This window comes from Phodopus roborovskii, unplaced genomic scaffold, assembly GCF_943737965.1.
Source record: "Phodopus roborovskii unplaced genomic scaffold, PHOROB, whole genome shotgun sequence".
Classification (NCBI taxonomy): Eukaryota; Metazoa; Chordata; class Mammalia; order Rodentia; family Cricetidae; genus Phodopus; species Phodopus roborovskii.
In genome coordinates, this window is record NW_026126563.1 from 12,262,281 (window position 1) to 12,285,291 (window position 23,011).

The window sequence follows — 23,011 nt, forward strand, 5'->3', positions numbered from 1 at the left end:
GGAGAAACCATAAGTCAAAATTGATAAAGCTTAGATTAGGAACCTCCCCAAAGTCATGGTTGGGGAAGGGTTTTGTTTTTGTCTTTTCAGGAAAATAATAAATACCTTGAGGAATTTAATGACTTTTGGACAAATAAAACTCCAAAGTAGGAGAAGTACCTGTACAAAATTACCAATAGAAGGAAAGATCTGACCTAATATGATCTCTGAAGTCTTCAAAAAGAAGATGGAACCCCACAATGACAATTCCAACAGGACTGTGATAACACCATTAATCTGAAGAACACAAACTAAAGATCAGCGTTGAACTACAAACTGATCAGGACAAGGTGGCAAACTGAGATGGTCCAGCCTGGCAGACTGCTCTAGCCAGGACTTGAGACAAGCCCTGCACATTCCCATCACACAGAGACTCAACGACAAATGATGCAGCTGCCTCTCCCAGGACTTGACAATTAACACAAAATTTTCTTCTCAGGGTCCCCTAAAGATGACATCACTCCCAGACAGCAGGAAGTAAATTTAAGAACATGATACCCACATTCCCAAGAGGTGGGGTGGGTGTTTTTTTTTTTTTTTTTTTTTTTTTTTTTTTTTGGTCGTGGGGTGGGTTGTGGATATTTGGATATTTGTCATTGTTTAGAGGGATTGGTTACAAGCTGTTATTGGAAATGGTCAGGAAAAAAAGCTAAACAAAGATTAGATTCAGGGTTCTTTTTTTGAAAAGAAAAAAAATGGGGGATACAGATATGGAAGGATAAAAGGGTAGATTATTGAATGTACTCTGCAAAGAAAAAAGAGAAGCTATAGATATAAGATAAAAAGTTAGATTATTGAGTCTACTTTTAAAAATAACTACTAGTTTTAAATATTTTACTCTGGATTGGACTTTTGTATATGGCAAATTTTGTATATTGACACAATTTTGAGACTAATTTTGTTAAAACATACTGTACATTATGTTTCTAATATTTTTTAAGGTATTGTACCTATACAGCTCATTTAACAATATAATGCAAATTTCTAGTCCTTGAAAGTTATTACCAACTATATAGGATAATAAGAAAATATAGGTTAGTAATTAGTCACCTATTACAATCGAATTTGTAATATTATGTATGTTTACAAAGTCAAACAGAGATATATTTTAGATAGATCATCTTCAAACGCTTTGGAGATCCACAGAATATGGCATTTAAGATGTTTTAATAACATAGGTTCTTTTTTTAATGACAATGAGATATGTCTGCTCTTTTTCTTCATAATTACTTATTTATTTATTTTATAACTTTATTTTTCTTATTTTACATATTGATCCCAGTTCCCTCTCCATCCTTCCCTCCCTCTCTTCCACCCTCTCATCACCCCCACCCTCCCATCCCATCCCCCCCAACTCCACATGTACAGTGATGCCTTCCTGGAGGGGTCATCTAAATCTGTCAAGTCATTTGGAGTAGGGACTAGGCCCTTCCTCCTGCCTCTAGATTAAGGGAGTATCCCTCCCTCCATGGGGAACATGCTCCCAAAGTCCTTTTCAGCATCAATCTACTTAAGAGAAGATGATGGACATCGAAGAAAATCCACATGGAATTTACTTTCTTTGTGACAAAAGCAGCCACTGGACAAGAAAGTACTCTTGCATCAACTGCTGACAGTATGCTGTCCAAATTGAACAAGCAGTACACAAAAGACCAAGACAAGGTGAGATAGTCCTTCAATAATCCTTCTTCACAGAAAAGTCTGTTAGATATAATAGGCCTGTAGGCTGAAGATGGGATGCCCCACCATTGCAGAGGAACCTTGGATGACTGTCCAGGGAGCCAGCTGTTTATGCCATTTCTCACATATTTTGGAAGTTGCTTGCTTGCACGTCTTACTACTCAGGTCTCTGAGTGAGTTGAAAACTAAATGCCATTTCTCACATATTTTGGAAGTTGCTTGCTTGTACGTCTTACTACTCAGGTCTCTGAGTGAGTTGAAAACTAAATGGTTATAGTTATAGCTTTGCTTTTTATCTTTTTTTTTTTTTACCAGATTTCATTACACTCACTAATGAGAGACATTAAAAAATAAATTGATAATGGAAATTAGAATAGAAAGTAAATTAGGTACAAGATAATGGAGTATTTTCTCTGAATTTGTCAAATACAAATGGACTAGATATTGTTGATGTACTTATTGCCTGTATATATGTATGTATGTATAGTATAGTATATAGTTATTGCATATAGTTTTTCTTATATTGGTTATAACCTTTACTTTTATTTTAGACAAAAAGTGGAAATGTGTTGATATTTTGTTTATGTTATAACAAATAAAGCATGCCTGAAGATCAGAATGTAAAGCTAGTCACAAGCAGTGGTGGCCACACCTTTAACTCCAGCACTTAGTAGACAAAGGCAGAAGGATCTGTTAGTTCAAAGCCACTCTGAGCTACAGAAAGTTGATCCAGTCTAAAAGAGAAACAGCTCACACAAAGGTGATCTCAGCATTTGGGATCCTACACTTTTAATCCCAGCACTAGAGAGGAGTATAAGAGAAAAGACAGGAACTGTGTCACACTATAGTCACATTGAGAACAAAACCTTCCCTCTTTGATCTTAACCTTGGTAGACATAAGAACTTTCTAGCAATTCGGTTTTGGCACTCTTCTTATCTCAAATGCTTTGATTACTGTGCAGTGATTCTGTGCTAAGGTCTTTTTATTTTAGTGTGTGTGGTGTATGTGAACATACATGTGTGGCTTTACCTGGCATTGTGGAAGACAGAGAAGGACATCCAGCTGTTTATATGGGTGCTGGGGATTCAATTCAGCCATAATGCTAGCATGGTAAGTATTCTTAACCAGAGAGTCATCTTCTGAGCCTATTTCATGGTCTTTGTAGTTGTACTTTCTTCGGATTTCCAGCTCCCTAATAATGACACAGAGACTTCTTATTAATTATAAAAGCTTGACCTTAGCTTAGGCTTCTTCCCAGTAGGTCTTATAATTTAAATTAATCCATTTGTATTAATCTATATTCTGCCACACGGCTCAGTACTGTGCATCCCATTTCTTCCATGTCTAGCTGGTGAATCCCTCTGTCTTCTCCCCTGAGTTTCTCTGTCCCCAGATGTCCCTCCTATCCTCTCCTGCCTAGCTATTGGCCACTCAGCTCATTATTAAACCAAACAGAAGATGCCTTAGCATAGACAACAAAATGATTATCCCACAACAGTCTTAGTCATCATTTCCTTAAGGCTAATGATGTTGAGCAGCTTTCCATATTCTCCTTAGTTATCTAAGTGTCTGCTTTCATGAAATCCTGTCTTATTTTATCTTCTAGTTGACTGTTAGATATTTTACAGTTGAGGTTGAATGTCCTCTATTTGTCCCATATATGAGTTCTTACATGGAAGTAGAAGTTCCTAGGTCTGTTATTCACTTTGCTGTTGCTGTGACAAACTATCACAGAAGGAGTGTGCCTTGGTTTACAGTTCAGAGGGATAACAGTCCATCATTACAAGACAGCATGGCACAAGCAGCAAGCATGTCGCTGAGAGCTCAGGTCCTCAGCTACAAACATGAAGGCAGAGAGTGGACAGAAAGTAGGGTGAGACAAAAAACACTTAAACACACACACATGTACACACACACACATGCATGCACACACACGCACACACACACATATATGCACACACACATGCACACACACGCACACACACATGCACATACACACACATGATGTACATGCACGCTCACACACACAGTGCATGCACACACATGCACACATGCACACACACATGAACCATCATCCAGTGATAGACTTCTTCGAGCAAGCCTTCACTTCCAAAAGGTTCCACAGCTTTCCCAAACAGCCTGACCAATAGGGGGCCATCCATGTCTTCTAAAACTGGGGCCACAGGGGGCCTTCTCATTCATGTCAACACACTGAATGTATGATCATCACCATCCTTGGTGGCTTTTATTTCTTCTCTCCTCTGATTCTGTTAAAGCCATGTTCATTACTGGGAGTCATCAAGAATTCCTGATGGTTTTTGCATACCTGTGTTCCTTTCTGTCAGGATAGTTTTCCTTCACTGTTGAGCACATTTGTCCATGGTGTCAGGGAGAAGTGTCTTTTCTGGAAAGCCGTATCCACTCCCAGGCAGTGTGTTCCGCTCACACAGTGAGAGAGGATGGCAGGCAAGACTAAGGAGGCTTTTCTAAGTGTTACTAATGTGCCATCTCCATAGAACTCTTTTTAGAGTTGATTTCTAGAGACTTCCATTTCTAGATATTTCCCATGGTTAGAGCACTATTCCTGCGTCGTTTGTTACTTTTATTTATGGTATTCATTCCACTCTACTAGCTTCATGCAGTGACTTGAATATTGTGTCTCCTCCAGAATCCATACAGAAACATGATCCTTGATGCAACAATAGCAAGAGGAAGGCTTTTAGAAAAGCTACAAGGGCTCCACTAACTTGGATGGGGTCAGTTTCTGATATAATAAGGGGTTGAAAGGCAGTTTGATCTTTGTTGCTGTCATGATTGTTTGGTTTTCCTCTTTTGTTTTTATTAACAGGGTTTCCTTATGGAGCCAAGGCTGGCTTTAACTAGTTTGGCCTTCCCATTTCTTGTTTTGTGAGAATAGAGGATTTACCCTTTCTGCTATCCTTCTGTCTTCCTTCATATGAAGACCTAGAAACAAACACCATCTTAAAAGGATAAACCCAGCCCTTACCAGACACTGTATCCAGCAGCCTAGAGCTTAGAGTTCTAGCCTCTCTAAACCTGACCAATAAATGTATGTTATTGATGAGGACTCAGGTGTTTTGTTACAGCACTGGGGGCATATTAAGGTCACTGAGTGTGACAAATACTACAATCATGTCATATTTTCTTTACCACCTTTCCCCAGAAGTGCTCTGAATAAAACGACGCCTTACCTAACACTGCTTGCCTTTAGTCAGAAGTTTACTTCTTCGGAGGGAAATCTGCATGAGAACCTCCCTTCTGATGGTGTAGAAGGATGACAGGGATCTTTCACTGAAATTCAGTTGAATAAAACAACTGAACTGCTTGGTGTCAAGAATGTTTCACAGACTGTCCTCTGAAATTTCAAAATGACGGCCCTTGTCCTTCCTTTAGCTATCAGCTTAGGTGTCATTTGACAATATTTTCTTAAAAAGCCTTTCTTCCTACCCCACTGCAAGGTGTCCCCATGTGTTTACCCTTATTTGCATTGCTGTATCTGAACAGTGATTACCTGTATTTATTTCCCACTGGACAGCAGGTCCTTCAGGAAAGAGACCAAGTCCAGCTCAAAGCTTTACAAGTAATTGTCTCTCAGTATCAACCAGTTCAAAATGATTTTTAATTAATGTATTTAATTACCAAAAACAAAACAAAATAAAAAAGTTTAACATAGAAAAGGTTTTGACTCCCAGTTCCAGAGGGACACATGGCTGGGGAGGTATAGAAATGAATCACCAACAGAAGGAAGCTGGATGAGCACATTGCATATGCACCCAGGAAACAGAGAAAGATAACAGAAAATGGGACTAAGATATAAAACCTCCAAACCCACTCCCAGTGACACGCCCCCAGTGACACGCCCCCGGTGACACGCCCCCAGTGACATGCCCCCAGTAAGGATCTGCCTCCTAAAGGTTCCACTGCCTCCCTACCTGGGGACATCAACTGGGGACTGAGTGTTCAAACATATGAGCCTGTGGAAGACATTTCATACACAAAGCACAATAATAACATGTATGTGAGCATGTGTGTGCCACAACACCCATGTGGAAGCCAGAGGTAGCTTTGTAGAATTGGGTCTCTCCTTCCTCCATTATGCGGTTCTAAGGACTAAACCTGGGTCATGAGACTTGTTTGGCCCAGCCATCTTGCTGGCTCAAAACTGAATTTTTAACAGCTTAGTAACATTTCCAAAGTTTTAAATGTTCAGAAATAGCATGTCATTGCCAAACTGATTCTCAGCATCGCATCCTTTGTGGTTTATTGGAAGGGAGACATACATGCATTTCATTCATGAAAGTATGATGAAGTAGACCAGAACTTTAATGGAATCTGGTAAAACACTGGAGTGAGGTTGCAGCCTGAGCCAGCTGAGAAGCCACGGGTTTCATCAAACTGTTATTAATAACTCAGTGTTGTCATTGTTAGTTCACTATCCCGCCCTGAGCATTACTCCTCCAAGATGAAATCTCTGCACTGAGGCCTTAGAGTTTATCGTTCTATCATCTTGTCACTGCCTGAAGGTGTCAGTCTGTGAATAGAGTAGAACACGCACCTACCTCATTAAGGTGTTGAGAATTAGTTAGGCAATGGCCAGTGGCCAGTTGTCCTCAGTATGAAAGTGCATTTAAGCAAGCATGTTACCCATCTGTTCTAATTACATGTCATGTGTGAGCAAGGTGACTAATACCCAAGAGCTTCGCCAGGGCCTTGAGTGTACTGCAAAGCCTGTCATCTCTACATATGAAGTGCCACCAGGAGGCATTAAAATGTCAGCGCCCTTTGAGGGCCTTAACTCATTAAAACAGCTGCAAAAGCATCTTCTAAATAAGTAAGTATAGACTGTTACCATCTAAACTTAGCACAAAAAGGGGCCTCTAGAGAGTTCCAGAATATTTCAGGAGTGCAAAGAACCAGGGTTTGAAATGGTGGGTACCATGATGAGAGGGTGCTCGCGGAGAATCTGAGTTTGCCCAGCACTCCATCCCCCAAACACAGCAGTAGATCAACTTGACACTTCCCAGCTCTAATTTACTTCCTCCTCATTTTATTTCACGGCATTCCCGATTATGCAGCTGCCAGGAAAGGAAGCAATGGAATTTCAATACAGAAAAGACCAGGCCACTTCTTTGTGGACAAGACATTTTGCACAGAGATCAGTGGGTCACATCTCTGGCTGGTTCTGAGACAATTCCAGAACAACCTTGCAAGGTCAAGTAGCAGTACCAGCCCTTTGGCTTGGCTCTTTCTTCAATGGCCACAGGTTTTTCAGCTGTCTGGGAGACCCATCCATAACAGGCCATCTTATTTGGTAAATGTTTCCTTACTTACTGAAGACCGTTCATTATTGATGACCAGAAAGGAACTCCTGCCTCCCATGGCAGAAGTTGATACATTTGCTTCGTATAATTGCTGTGTGTAGTTATCCATGTGGTCGTTCTGCTAAAATAAATTGCCTTCTTCCCATAAGAGTCCTCCCCAGTGTCATGGGAGAGCTGGGGGGAACTTGGCCACACAGACTGAGTTCTTTGCTAACACCACAGGCGGGTCCAGAAGCAGCGGGCAGATGGCAAGTTGGAGATGAATAGTGTTTTTAATGGCCACAGAGAGCTATGTCTGTAAACTGCCCCACTGAATGGCAACATGAAGTGAACTTTAATGTATCTATATTGCTGTCAGTGTTGGATCTTCTGAGAATGTCTCCCCAGTTCCTCTAACACACACAAAAAAAGTGATCTTTCTTCAAAGGGAGGTTACAGTGGTAGGTAAAAGAAACAAACAGGGCAGTTGGCTAAGAAGAATCTACTTAGATGAGATGAACGGCAGGCATTCTACTACGGAGAGAAAGGGATTCTGTGCTGGACTCTAGTTGAACTCTAGAGTGAAATAGATCATGGTCAAGACAGCCTACCTCACTCCGCCTCTAATTAATAAGAATTTGCACTCCACTGGCGAGATCAATCCCTTATCACCAAGAAAGCATGTTCAGAAATACTGCTATTGATGAGGGCTCTCTGTAAGCAGTCAGGACAGAACCCTGTGAAAGGCAAGCAGTGTCAAAACTAAGTGAAGAGATAACTCCAGACCTGTGATTTTCAGTTCCTACAGGGTCTAGCAAAGGTCTTATAAGAAACAGCCTTTACTCCACACATGAGTGACTAATAGAAAATACAGAGCACCGGGCGGTGGTGGTGCACGCCTTTAATCCCAGCACTCAGGAGGCAGAGGCAGGCAGATCTCTGTGAGTTTGAGGCCAGCCTGGGCCACAGACTAAGTGCCAGGATAGGCTCCAAAGCTACAGAGAAATCAAAAGAAAAAAGAAAGAAAATACAGAGCAAGAGCAAACAGTCAGGCAACAGAGAAAGTTGAAGCAAGTTTAGTAAAAGGAGGTGGACTGCCTTTCTGAATTAGGTTTACTCCTTTTAAAAACTTGCACAGTAATTAGTGGCCACAGGAAATGTATGTGTGCTATCTTACTAGAGCATTACCTTAGCTTCCTCTGTCTCTCTGTCTCGGTCTGTCTGTCTCCCTCACTCTCATCTGAAGTTCAAACCTGAAATAAGTTTGATTGTTTGGCCTATATTATTCAAGTCATTTGTTTAGATCGCTACGGATTACCTGCAGTGTTCAAAGCAGTTTTATTCATTGATAGAACTTCCAGGGTGCGAACAGAGTCAAGTAATTAATTCATATGGGGCAGGGGAGGTAATTGAAACCAGGACTGGGGGATGCCTCCGATCCCAGCTCTCTGGTGTCTGGACAAGAGGATGAGAAATGTAGTCTCCAAAGTGAGACCTTCTCAGACAAAGATGCAATGACGGAAGGGAAAAGAAACAAAAGAAAAAATGTGTGTGATCACATTACAAGCTTGGTGCCAGCAATGAACAGAAAAAAATCCTCAGGAAGAGATATACAGACGAATAAAATGAATTTAAAAATGTACAGTAAACAAACAGTTCCCAGTAAGATATAAATAAAGCTGCTAACCCAAGGGCCATTCCTGCCAGGGCAACAAGTAGGCCAACAGTGAACCCACACCTCCTCTGCTTCTCCAGATCCAATGTCCTCAGTTTCCTCCCCAGCTCTGTAGCAGGGAACCTGTGGCGGTCTCTGTTTTCTCTCTGACCCCATCCACAACAGATCACAAAGATCCTCTCCCCCCAATCTTCCTTCCCCCAACTCATCCCAGTATCCCAGTCTCCAATACCAGCAGGCATTCACTGTGGTGTTCACAGACCAGGTAAACAGGTAAGGCTTCACCACCCCTCCTCTCCTCCAAATCCATCCCTAGCCTTATCCCTGGCTCTGCAGCCTTCCTTCCCCTCTGCCCACATCTCCTGTAGACCCATCAGCCTTTCCCCACCTAACCCTCTTCTCCCTACTCAATACTTTATCCCAGCCCCCAACTCCAGCAGGCATCCCCTCCTGTCTCATCTCCAAGGCTCTGGAGTAGACGGATCCTCTGAAGTGACCTCTCTTCGCTCTCTACCCCATTCCAAGGACATAAAATGAACAGGTCCTGCTAGAACAATCTGCTCTTCTCTTTCCTGTGAACCCTTTCAGATGCCTAGCTGAAATCCATTTCCAAGTGTCAGCTCCCAATAACCACAAACACATTTTACCAGGAACTTCCAGTGGCTAAACTATCAGGTCCAGAGAAAATTCCCTACTGGGCAACACACAGGCATCAGACTCTCTGAAAATCCAGTCAGGAAGCCAAAACCAAGGAACAAAACACCCACCCAGCAAGACAAATCCAGAAATCAGCACCTAGATCTATAATCACTTAAATCCCAGATGCCCAGACACAAGCATAATAACACAATCAAGAACAGCCACGGGACCAGCTATCCTACTACAGTAGGTCTTGAATATTCCAACATAGCTGAAACACACACACACACAGAGGAGGGAGAGAGAGAGAGAGAGAGAGAGAGAGAGAGAGAGAGAGAGAGAGAGGAGTAATATGTTAAAACCACCCCTATGGAGATGATAGAGGTCCTTAGGAAATTAGTAAATCCCTTAACACAAACAGTAAAATAAAATTAATAAAACTGTTCAAGACCTAAACATGGAAATAGAATCAATAAAGAAAACCCAAACAGAAAATTCTGGAAATGAAAAATGTAGGAATTTGAACAGGAACTACAAAAGCTAGTTTCACCAAAAGAATAAGAGATGTAAGAGAGAATCTCAGGCATTGAAGATCCAATAGAATAAATGAATACATCAGTCAAAAGAAAATATTAAACCTAAAAACTCCTGAAACAAAATATTCATGGAATTTACAAACAAATGCATGGAAACTGAGCAACTCTCTATTGAATTCCAAAAAAAAAAAAAAAAAAAATGTATCAAGACCAATAAAAAAGAAAGAAATTAGACATTTTCTGGAATTCAATGAAAATGAACATACAGCCTTCCCAAACTTATGGGACACAATGAAACAGTTCAAAGAGGAAAGTTCACAGACCTTTATGAACATCATATAGAAAAACAAAACATCCATGGTAGCTAAAACAATCCTGAGCAATAAAAGAACTGCTAGAGGTCTCAATATTCCTGATTTCAAGCCATATTACAGAGCAATATTGATAAAAAACTGCATAGTACTGGGTTGAAAACAGACACACTGATCAATGGGATTGAATTGAAGACCCAGACATAAATCCACATACCTATGAACACCTGATTTTCGATAAAGGAGCCACACTGGAAATGCACTGGGAAAAAAAGGTAGCATCTTCAACAAATGGTGCTGATCAAACTAGATGTCTGTATGTAAAGAATATAAATAGATCCATATTTAGCAACCTGCACAAAATTCAAGTCCAGATGGATCAACATAAAACCAGATACACTGAACCTATTAGAAGAGAAAATGGGGAATAACAAACTCATTGGCACAGGAGACAGCTTCCTGAAAAGAACTCCAATAACACAGGCACTAAGATCAACAATTAATAAATGAGACCTCATGAAACTGTAAAGCAAAGGATACCATAAAAATGACAAAACAGCAGTCTACAGGCTACAGAATAAGGAAATATATTTTATCAATTCCACACCAGATAGATGACTGTTATGCAAAATATATAAATAACTCAAGAAACCAGATATCAAAAAAAAAAACAAATAATCCAATCAAAAATAGGGTGCTAATCTAAACAGAGAATTCTCAACAAAGGACTCACAAATGACAAAGAAATATTTAAAGAAATGTTCAAAAAACATCCTTAGCCATCAGGAAAATGCAAATCAAAACTTTGAGATTCCGTCTTACACCTGTCAGGATGGCTAAGATCAATACACAAGTGACAGCTTGTGCTGGAAAGGATGTGTAATAAGGGAAACAGTCATCCATTGCTGGTAGGTGTAAATTTTTACAACTACTATGGAAATGGATATAATGGTTCCTCAGAAAGTTTGGAATGAATCTACCTCAGACCACTGTTGGGCATATACCCAAAGGATAATCTGCTAACAGAGGGACACTTGCTCAATCATGTTCACTGCTCTCTATTCATGATAGCAAGAAACTGAAAACAACCTACATGTCTCTTAACGGAAGAATGGGAAAAGAAAATATGGTACATTTTCACAATAGAAGATTGCTCAGCTGTTAAAAAAAAAAAAGATAGACAGCATGAAATTTGTAGGTAAATGTATAAAAAAATCATAACCTAGACCCAGAAAGATAAATATTGCATGATTCACTTATCATGGATACTAGCCATTAAGAAAATTATTACCAACCTACAATCCATATACCCAGAGATGTTAGATAAAGAGGAAGAGTCTAATGCAGTGTTTCTCTACCTATGGGTTGGGACCTCATTAGGGGATTGAAGGACCCTTTCACAGGGGTCTCCTAAGACCACTGGAAAAAACACAGATATTTACATTATGATTCATTACAACCCAGACTGTCTCTAAAACCATAGGTTGCTCTCTGCAAACCAACAGCAAGACCACATTGTGGAGGAAAACACCGCACAACTCGTTGAACATGGAGAGGTAGATCCTACCTGGAGCCTTCACTCCTATATCCTAGTGTTTTTAGTGGGGGGAGGTACTCTGCAGGCTACCAGAAGAGCAATGTAAACACCAACCCAGCCATAAAACGTTTTCCCTACAATCTGTCCTGCTTTTAAAATATACTAGGACAACACTGGCACAGAACTTGTGGGAGCAGACAACCAATGTGTGATTTGACCTTAGTAAGGCCCACTCCATGACATGAAACCAAGAACCAGAGAATGGATAGCACAGAGACCTATAGTAAAACCAAACATGACTGGCCTAAAAACAAGTATCAATAAAATGACTCCTAATGATATTCTGACATGCCCATGAATTGGTGCCTTACTCAGTCATCCTCAGAGAGGCTTCCTTGGCAGCAAGTAGGAACAGATGCAGAAATCCACAGCCAGACATTTTGAGGAGAGAGAGTCTTAAATGGGATGGTGCCATCAAATCCCTTCCTTCAGAGTTCAGGGAACCCTGGGAAGATAAGGGAAGACTGTAAGATCCAGAGGGGATGGAGGACACCAGGAGAACCAGACTCTCTGAATCAATGAAGCTAGGTGCATATGAGCTCACAGAGACTGAAGCTTCAAGCACAGGGCCTACACGGGTCTACATAAGGCTTTCTGTGCATATATTATAGCTTTCCGCATAGTGTTTTTATGGGACTCCCGAGTGTGTGAATGAGTGGGCCACTGATTCTTATTCCTGCTTTTGGGTCTCTTTTTCTTCTATTGGGTTGCTTTGTCCAGCCTAATGTGATGGTTTTTGTTTTATTTTATCATATTTTATAGTATTTATTATATTTTATTATGTTTGGTTGTTATCTCTTAGAAGCAGGTTCTTTTCTAGTGAAAGACAGAAAGGGAATGGGTCCGGAGGGGAAGAGAGGTGGGGAGGAACTTAAAGGAGCACAAGGAGTTGGAACTGTAATCAGACTATATTATATGAGCATAAAAATGCTTCAAATAAATAGTATCTTGATTTTTTAAAAAACCTGTCCAGAGTCCCGGACCCATTACTCACTCATGGCTCACTGTGTGACTCTGAGTAGATGCCTGGAGACTGGAAATCTTGGTTTGGCATAGAAAGGGAGAGAATGCTGTCCCATCAGAGTGTTGTGTAATGACATCTTAGAGCCATGTCTGCAATGTAAGAGCTGCTCAAAAGGCCACGTTGGAAATGCATCCTGAATTCCTTGTAACAATCACACTAGACTTAGAAAGGCAGTTGTTTTGCTTAGTTTTTAATTGTCAATTTGCCATCACCTAGAACCACCTTTGAAGAAATTAATGAGAAATTGCCTACATCAGGTTGGCCTGTGGACACGCCTATGAAGGCTTGTCTTGATTATTAATTGATATAGGAAGTCCATTGTTACGAGTATTTTTCCAGCCAGCCTGGCTGGTCCCAGAGCCACGTCAGCCCCAAATAACACATAGAGACTCTGTATTAGATATAAAGCTGTTGGCCTGTTACTAGTGTTTCTGATTGGCTAGCTCTGTCTTAAATATTAACCCATTTCTATTAATCTAAGTATTTCCACGTGGTCTTGGCTTACCGGAGAAAGGATCTGGAGTTACGCTCTCTTGGTCCTGCATGTTGAATCTCCTCCTACCTCTTCCCGAATCCTCTTTGTCTCTTAGCCCCGCCTATCTTGCTTTCCTATTGGCCAATAGGGCTTTATTCATTAACCAATAAGAGAAACATATTTACCGAATGACATCTCCCATCAGTCCCTTGTGGGAATCACCATCCCCTAGACAGGGCTTCCTGGACAGTATAAATGAGGGGAGGCTATCTGAGAGCACACAGGCAGTATGGGTGCATTTGTTTCTCTCTACTCTTGACTGTGAGTGCGATATGAATACCTGCCTGAGTTCCTGCTTTGACTTCCTGAAATGATGAGCTATTACTGGGGAATGTAATTAGAAATAAATTTAACTTTCTTCTCTTGATTTTTGCCTTTACCACACAACAGAAATGAAGCTAGAGAAAAAAGAAAAAAAACAAGGAAAAGGTAATTTTTTAAGGTTGTTATTTGAGAGGTTTGAGGGGCAAGTTTTTCAGAGCTGAAGGCTGTGATGAAGAGAAAGGACCTGCTCAGAAATGAGAAAGAGGTAAGCCAGGGATATATCTCAGTGTTCAAGCATTTGTTGGTGTAAAGTTCTGGATCACACCCCCAACGCTGGACTCTGAAAATGGGAGAGAGAGTGGGACAGAAGACTTCTGGTATTCCAACATCATTAGGACATTTTAGGACAATCAGTCAGCGGAGGAAAACAAGTAGGACGTTAAGGGGGGCCAAGAACAAACTCTTGGACAGTGCTGATATTTAAAGGAGGACATGTGGACAGGAAAATCACAGCTACAGAGCTGAGAGACTAGAGAAAACTTGATGAGAAGAGCAGCACAGAAGCCAAGATAGGAAAGAATGTCCAAATGGAGCCCGGTGCTTCAGTGAGGTGGAGGAGAACGGAGCCCAGAGGAGGCCAGCGAGTTCCCCAAGGTAGTGGTTAATGGGTCTATGACAGTAATTCTATAACAAAATTACGTCATTGTTACTACACTGGAATCTCTTTCAGAGATGTGTTCATAGTGCTAATGTTTCTCAGGGCTGGGGAGATTCAGGCCATGGGTCAAGACCTTGCTCAGACTCTCAGGAGAGAGTAAATGTGTGAGAGTCGGTACAGCTGGCTATCTAGTGAAGACCCTGGGACTTGGAAGCAAATGTAAGAAAGATCCTTTGGTTTCAGTTCCTTGAATGTATAAGACTCATCACAGCATCGGTCACAGAGCCCCTCATACTGAAAGCTTTAGAAGAAAGCTCTACTTTGTTGAGTAGATAACTATTTGTTTAACCCAAATCTTCAGTCTTATCTGGCATAAAAGTTTCTGGCTGGTTTTACATACATCATGAGGAATTATAAAAGGTGTGGTCCAACTTCCTCTATACTAGAGAGGGGAAAAGAGCGTGGTACTCCTTGAAGCCCGCTGAAATCCAACCAAGGCAGACGTTTCTCTCCAGAGGATGTCAGCTCACATAGGCCGTGAGGGAAAATGAGATAGGAGAGTAGTGCTAGAGACAAAGATGAAAGGCTGAAGAGCTTCATTCTTTCCTTAATGAGGGTCCTGCACACCTGGACGAGAGGATGCTGGAGGTGCCTGTGGATGGGGAATTCACTTCTAATTGACACATGGCTGGATGGAGCTGGAGCTTAGTGGTAGAGAGGGCTTGCTAGCATGTGAGGTTCTGCATTCCTAGGACCATAAAACAAATAAACAACCCAACAGTTTCTGCCATGTTCTCAAGGAGCCCAGGAAAATAACAGACTTAGAAACCATCTCATCCCCACATCACACCTTCCATCTCACTACAGACACTTACATGCTGCCTCCCCACACATCGGAGGGATGGTGACTCTTACTAATTCTTTGTAGAATTTGAAGAAAAGTTCACTTGAGAAAAGTATAGGTTTTTTTTTTTAAAACTGTAAGAAAGAGGAAGTTAAAAATCACATGGCCATTGCCCTCTATGCAAAGCAAAAGATGAGACCCTGCAGGGTATGGTAGAAGCCTGCAAGTGCTGCTGGGAAATGGCAGAGAAGGAAGAGGAGCTACATGATCTCAGGTTGCTGTGCACAAGTATGTATCCATCACCACCGAGAGACAGCTGCAGAATGATGGGCATCAGGCCTTTGGAGAGATGCCTATGGCTTGTGGCCTGTGGCCTGTCTACTGGATGGACTAGCTTAAACCCCTGAGAAAAAAACTTCTCTCAGGTGGTGGCCTCAGAAACTAAAGGCTGGAGACAGGAGAGAATGACATCAGCAGCTAAGACCAGCACATTGAACTTTGTTTTGTGCAGGGAGCTGTCCCGACTGCTTCCCAGACACTCAACACATTGTTACTCAACCATGACGAGATCAAGTTTAAAGACCAACTCCATGGTCATGGATTAAATTTTCCTTCCTTCTCTCCCTGCCCCCCCTTACTGTCACTGTTTTAAATATGTTTCATCCCTAGAAGATGGGCAAGCTCCTTAAATGCAGGGGCTTTGCATAGCCCAGATGCTTCAATCTAGACTTCACACAAGCCCAGCCCTACACTGTAAGGGGGCTAGGCCTCCATGAAGACAGCTCTAAAACACTGTTTCTTCATTCAAGTTCTCCTTCATTGCTGTTTAAATTGTCCACAAGGAACCTTTTCTTAGCCTCTATATAGTTCAGCTGATTGGTTTTCATATACTCATTTGGTATGTCATTTCAAATTTACAATAAAGCTTTATTTAGAGCTAACAATGAGTACATGATTTATGGAAATCACAAGTGAAAAAGATATACTTCATTTTGATTTGGGAAAATTTTGTTTCCCTCGTGTCCTTATAAAATTTTGATAGATATGATAATAGATAATTGCCAATGATGATGGTAATAGATAGACAATGGATATATGGGTAAATAGAGAGATGGCTGGTGTATGGGTAGATAGGTTGATGATAGATTAATGGATGGTGTCTTAGGGTTTTTATTGCTGTGAAGAGACTCCATGACCATGGCAACACTTAAAAGAAAAATATTTCATTGGGGCTGACTTACAGTTTAGAGACTTAGTCCATTATCATTGTGGCAGGTGGTGTGCAGGCAGACATGGTGCTGGAGAAAGAACTGAGAGTTCTACATCCCAATCTGCAGGAAATAGGAAGTAAAGTGTCTCAGTGAATGTGGCTTGAGCATGTATGAGACCTCAAAGCCTGCCTCCAACAAGGCCATACCTCCTAATAGTGCCACTTCTTTAGGAGCCATTTTCTTTCAAACCATCATAGATAGATAGATAGATAGATAGATAGATAGATAGATAGATGGATGGATGGATGATGGATGGATGATAAATGGATGATTAGATAGATTATAGATAGATGGATGGATGGATAGATAATAGATGAATAGATGATAGATAAATGGATGAATGGATAGATAAATTATAGATGGATGGATAGATAGATGATAGTTGGATGGGTAGGTGATGGATGGAAAGATAGATAGATGATAGATGGATAGCTAGACAGATGATAGATGAATAGATGATAGATGGATGAGTGGATAGATGGATGGATAGATAGATTATAGATGGTTAGATAGATGATGGATGGATGGATTGATGGATGGATGGATGGGTGGGTGGACAGACGGACAGACAGACAGACAGACAGACAGACAGACAGACAGACAGACAGATTCACAGAGCAGCAACATTCATACTGCATTCAAAGTGCCAAATTCCAGGCCTTTGCCTCAGATGTGGGTTAGAAACTTCATTTTAACAAGATCCCAGCTAATACCTTTGGCATTCAGAATTTAAACCCTTGATCCATTGGTTATAAACAAACCTTATAAGGCTGGAAATATGGGCCAATAGTAGAATGCTTGCCTACCACATATGATGCCCTGGGTTTGATCTTCAGTACCATGCTGGGAGAGGGGAGCTTGATAGGAAAGGAAAGGAAACTTACTGAAGTTGATTTCTTATTGTGAAATATGTAGTCTAACAGTTTAAATCCAGTGTCAGGACCAGAATTTCCAGAAAATCTGGTCCTGACACTGAATTTACCTTATGTTTTCGTAAAAACCATAAGCTGATGACTGAAAGCTCAACATTAGTTTACTTGCCTTGATTAAAAACCTTTGAACCTCTGAAATCACACACAAGGGCACAAGACAGTAGCCCCAGTGCCCCTGGATGCTTACATATAAGAGCCTGCACTGCTAGTTTGAAAATGTGTTACATTTTCATCAAACCCTCCCCTCAGGGATCAGGGGTATATGAGGAAGAAGATAAGGAAAGATGTCAGCCAAAGGGGATGGGTGACACTGAGTGTGTCCTAGACACAGTAGGACTGACACACATACAAACTCATAGAGACTGTGATGGCATGCACAGAGTCCAGCCAGACAGGGTCCCAGTGCTAAGAATGGGAGTTGATGCAGCCTCATGCCCTAACCGAGAAGCCATCTGTAGTTGATGCTTGCAAAGAAAAAAATCAGTTTTCTCTATTGGAGTCTCACCAGATATGTTAACCACACTTAAGAGTAGTTGGCCAACACAAGACAATAATCTTTTTGTAGATTGTTTTCTGATTTTGTGGGGTTTGTTTTGTGTGTGTGTGTGTGTGTGTGTGTGTGTGTGTGTGTTTCTTGTGCTTTTGTTTGTTTGTTTGTCTTCTAAAGAGAGTAAAAAAAGGATGTGAGTTGGGTGGGTAGGAAGGGAGAGCCTCTGGGAGGATTGGGGGAGGAAAAACATGATTAGTATATAGTGCATAAAAAATCTTTTTCAATAAAAAAGAAGAGAAAATATGTTGCAAATGTGTTTTTTTTTTTTTTTTGTGTTAAGCAAATTCTGCAGACAGATTGATGTAGAAGCCGATTGCCCTGGCTTAGGAATGAGGTTATTCATATGGAAAACTTGGAACACACAAATAGAACAATACAAATTCTTTTTATTAATCACAATTTTAAAAATTATTAAAAATTTTTTCTTTCAACTCTCCACCCTTATAGCACAGGGAGCCGCTTAGACACCCTGCATATTCAGTGTAACCAACTGGAAGTCTTTTAAATGTAAATCCAAACCAATATGTCACCTGAGACACTTTTTAAACACATCTTGATACCAACACCAAATCAAATAGAACTCTAGGAACTCCTTAACATCATTTTATTTCCAGTCCATCTTCAGGTTTCCACATAGTTTCAAAAATTATTTTAAGGGGCTGTATTGTTTGGGGGGGGGGACCTGAAACATCTTCATATTGCAAATGTTTGCATGAATTTAAGGACATCTATTTTGTTGTTTTCTTTAGATGCCATTTATTTGAGGGAACAGAACAAGGTCTCCTTGCTGTAAGATGTCCTGTGGTAAGTGCCAGCAAAGAGACAGAGGTGGTGTTCTTTAGATTCAGGGACAGCAAGGTTACAATCCACATTTATCTAGTGGTGCAGGTAGCCATAGGGGATTGTCACCTGAACCATGTGTCACCAGCAGCAACAAAGGGTGATTTGCTTATCCTCGCCCTCCTTCAGTCTAGTAGCTTCCCCTCTGCCATTTGCCAGCCCTGAGACACACAAAAGGGAAGCAGGGGAAATAATTGTCTCTTTGCTGACACTTAGCACTTTCAGAATGGGTTAGCATCTTCCCAAGGCCCCATGGAAACATTCATTACAGCCCCATGTTGCAGAGGCTGAGACAGAGCACTGACTGGGAAGAAGACAGAGGTCAGTTGGAATGGGGAGTTAATGTGGGAATAATAGCACAATATATTTTTACATGTGTCAAGTTATCTTTAAAAGAATAAGAAAACCTTTCTTTTTAGATAATTTATTTATTTTTTATTTCGTGTGCAATGGTGTTTTTGCCTGCATGTATGTCTGTGAGGATGTCAGATCCCCTACAACTGGAGTTATAGACAGTTGTGAGCTGCCATGTAAAAAAATAAAACAAACAAACAAAAAACAACAACTTTTTCTCAAGAGAATTCATTCCTAGTGACTCAGCAACACTCCTCCACGGAGTGATTTCAATTCTACACCTGCTAGGGTGGCTACTAGAAGCAAGGATTGATGAGGACATGGAGGAATCTTGATTCTGTCTGCCATTGATGGTCCTGATAAATGCTGCATTCCCTGGGAGACAGCTAAATCACCTCAGGACGTTAAAACAGAACTTCCATTTGACCCAGCCAGCCCACTTCTGGGTATTTACTCAGAGTCCAAGGCAGTGTCCAGAGAAGGCAGGGGCACTTCTGAATTTACTGCAACATTAGTAACAATAGTGAAGACATGAAGCTGAGGGCCTGCAGAGATGGCTCAGTGGGTAAGAGTACTTGCTTGCAAGCAGAGGAGCCCTGAGTTCAACCCTTCACCACCCACGCAATAGGATGTGTGTGTCTATAACCCCATGACTGGGACCAGCTAGCATAACAAAACTCCAAGTTTCAGGTTCAGTGAAAACCCTGTCTCAATAGAGAGGGACAGAGCCCTTCTTTGGCCTTGCATGTGTGCACATGGGTACAAACACAGGCACATACATGTCCTCACACACGAAATGCACATACACTTATACAACCACACTCCCAATGTATTCACACACACAGTACCCGATGTGAAGGTGACCTAAGTGTCTTTCAACAGATGGATAAAGAAAAGGTAATATATACAAAGAGTAGAATGTAATTTGACTTTTAAAACAGGAACTTCTAAAACATGTGGTAACATAGATGACTCATGAGGTCATCGTGTCAAATGAAATAAGACACAGAAAGACAAGAATGCATGGTTCTCTTACACAAAGTATCTAAAATAGCCAAACCCACAGGGCTGTGGGGATGCAGAAATTAAAAGCTATTGTCAGCGGTTATGAAATTTCAGTTGTGCATGACAACTAAGTACTAGAGAGCTACGGTACAAAGCAATACAGTTGCACTCAAAAAGTAAAGAAGAAATCTTAGGGACTATCCTTCCTCAATCTAAGCTTAGAGGTGGGGAGGGGTGGAGGAACAGGGAAGCCTCCTGCCCTGGGCACCCATGTGGAAGACTAAGCTGAAGAACTGTTTCTTTTCCAATAAGCTCCCGGAAAGTATCCAGCGTACTGTTGCTAGTGTTAGCAGAATGCCCATGAGAATGAATCTGCAGAAGTTACCTCTGTTGCCATGTCAAGAGCATGCTTTTTCAGACAACACCTGACTGGTTGGTATTACTTCAAAATGCCTTACTTACCACAAAGAATTGACTAGTGGACTTTCTAACTAAAACAGGCATGAGGGCTAGCATGAACTCTTGGTAAATGCACTCTTCCACATACCTTCAAACTCCTGATGACAGCAAATTCAAAACAATTGCTGCATATTTCCTTGAAGTGTTGAGCATAACACTATCCAGGTGCCAGTGAAGAGGTCCCATGTCCAGGAAGAGTCAGAGGCCATCGGAGGTTGTTTTTTAACCCCGTGAGCTGTCCTGGGATGCCGTGGATGCATGTATCGGATAACTGTAATAACGATAACATGACGAACCTGGAGGGATGCTAGAGGTGAAGGCAGATGCCCAAGGGTAGCAGAGACACCGGAGTGCTTAGGTGTAAATAGAGAATCACAAAAGGGTGTGGCACTGGCGAGGTTGCAGTGCAGGTGCCTGAAGGTTAGAAACCAGAGAAATGAGAGGGTCTGTGCCTTTAAAAGCAAGTGATTCTGTATGTAGCAAGGGTGTGTCTGCTGAGTGCACCCTTGGTACCACCTGCCTGTGCTGATGCCTTCCCACATGGTGCCCTTTGCCTGGGGAGAGCCCGTTTCACAGAGAAAGCTCCAGGGTTGAGATCTGTGTCCCATATTCAGTAGGATGGTGGCGCATCTGCCTCTGAGTGTATACACATGCACACACACACACATGCACACACACACACACACACACACACACACACACAACTTATTTTAGTTTTAATTACATATAGGTGTATGTCTGAGCGTGTGTTTACATGAGTGCAGATGCCCATAGTGACCAGAAGAGGGCATCTGACCTACCGGAGCTGCAATTACAAGGAGTTGTAAGCAATCCCATAAATTTCTTGTATCACTCATGGGAAAATCACTTAAAATGCATGCTCTGGGCTGGACCCCAGACCTAGTAAATAAAAGTCTCTAGACTTGGGCCCAACGGTGAACACATTGTGCCACTTCCCATGTGAGCCGGGACATACTGAAGTCTGAAGCTGCAACCTGCAAAGTGGGAATCTGTTTTGCTAACTCCTATGGAAAGGCTTATCTCCTGTTTGTACTCCGAGTTCTCAGCAGGCCTTTACTATGCTAAGTGGTGGCCAGCAATGATGCAGCCAGCTGCCTGGTGAATTTTGAAATACAGCCACCTTCACACAGGAAACATTAGAGGCCTATAAAGAGACCTGGCTTTCTCAACAGGAAAACAGAACACTAATTTGAAGTCAAACAAAACTCTCATGAAAAAAATATTCATAGTATCAGTGGTTTCCGTATACACTTACTCATTGTAGGCATTCATTCACAAAGAAAACTGCAAGATATATTTTAATTTTGTCTATATGCGTGGGTGCTTATGTGCATGTATGCACATTTGCAGGTGCCTACTGAGGCCTGAAAAGGGCCCTGTGGATCTGGAATTACACATGGCTATGAGCCACCCAACAAGATGGATGCTGGGAGCCAAACTCCAGTCCTCTGCAAGACAGGCAAGCATTCTTAACTCTGAGAGCTCTCTCCAGGTCTCAGAGTGTACATCTTACTGAGCTTTCCAAAATGGTCATGGCTGTGGAAACCACTATGCTGCCAAGCAACAGAACACAGAAAGTATGGCTCCGCCTGCCCATCCTGCCCGAGGAGAGCTGCCAGCCTGACCCTAACACCACAGATGTGTGCTGCTGCCTGGTTTCTCAGATTCACTCTTGCCTCTCTGTCTGTATGGATTTCCACTGTTGTGTGTGACGCTATTCACTTGACTCCATCAATATGTCTTCATCACTAAAGATGGGTCTTTATTGAGACTATCATAACTGGTGCTGCTGTTGGCCAATAGGAAAGCAAAATAGGCGGACTAGGAGACAAGGAGAATTCAGGGGGAGGTAGGAGGAGTTTCAACATGTAGGACTTGAGAGACCAGAGGTCGGATTCCTCTCTCTGGTAGATAAGACCAAGTGGAAATACTTAGATTAATAAAAATGGGTTAATATTTAAGACAGAGCTAGCCAATAAGAAACACTAGTAACAGGCCAACAGATTTATATCTAATATATTGTCTCTGTGTATTATTTGGGGCTGGAGCAGCTGTGGGACCAGGCGGGTGGAAAGGGAAACTGCTCATAACAAAATGGCTCCCAATGTGTGGCTCGAACCCACAACCCTGAGATTAAAAGTCTCATGCTCTACCGACTGAGCTAGAACTAGCTCTACCCTAGAACTAACTCTGTAGACCAGCTGGCCTCAAACTCACTAAGATCCGCCGGCCTTTGCCTCCAGAGTGCTGGGATTAAAGGTATGTACCACAAACACCCAGCTTGGATATTTTTATGTATGTCTCTTAGTAAACACATGTGTGCCATTCTATTGTGTATTTAGTGAAATTGCCAGTTTCTAGGATATGATGTCTGTCTGTCTGGAATAATCCTGGTCCAATTTTTCCTGTTTCTTTGTGTGAATGCCATTGATGTGCCCTCCTGCCCTGAGGCTGG

The 23,011-nt window shown here is 41.6% G+C and overlaps 1 non-coding gene across 1 annotated transcript; it reads right to left on the minus strand.

Annotated features, from left to right (window-relative positions):
* Positions 1–22,651: 22,651 nt before the first annotated feature.
* On the minus strand, positions 22,652–22,728 carry Trnak-uuu (transfer RNA lysine (anticodon UUU)). Its single transcript has one exon. It is a non-coding gene; the product is annotated as a tRNA-Lys (tRNA).
* Positions 22,729–23,011: the final 283 nt, after the last annotated feature.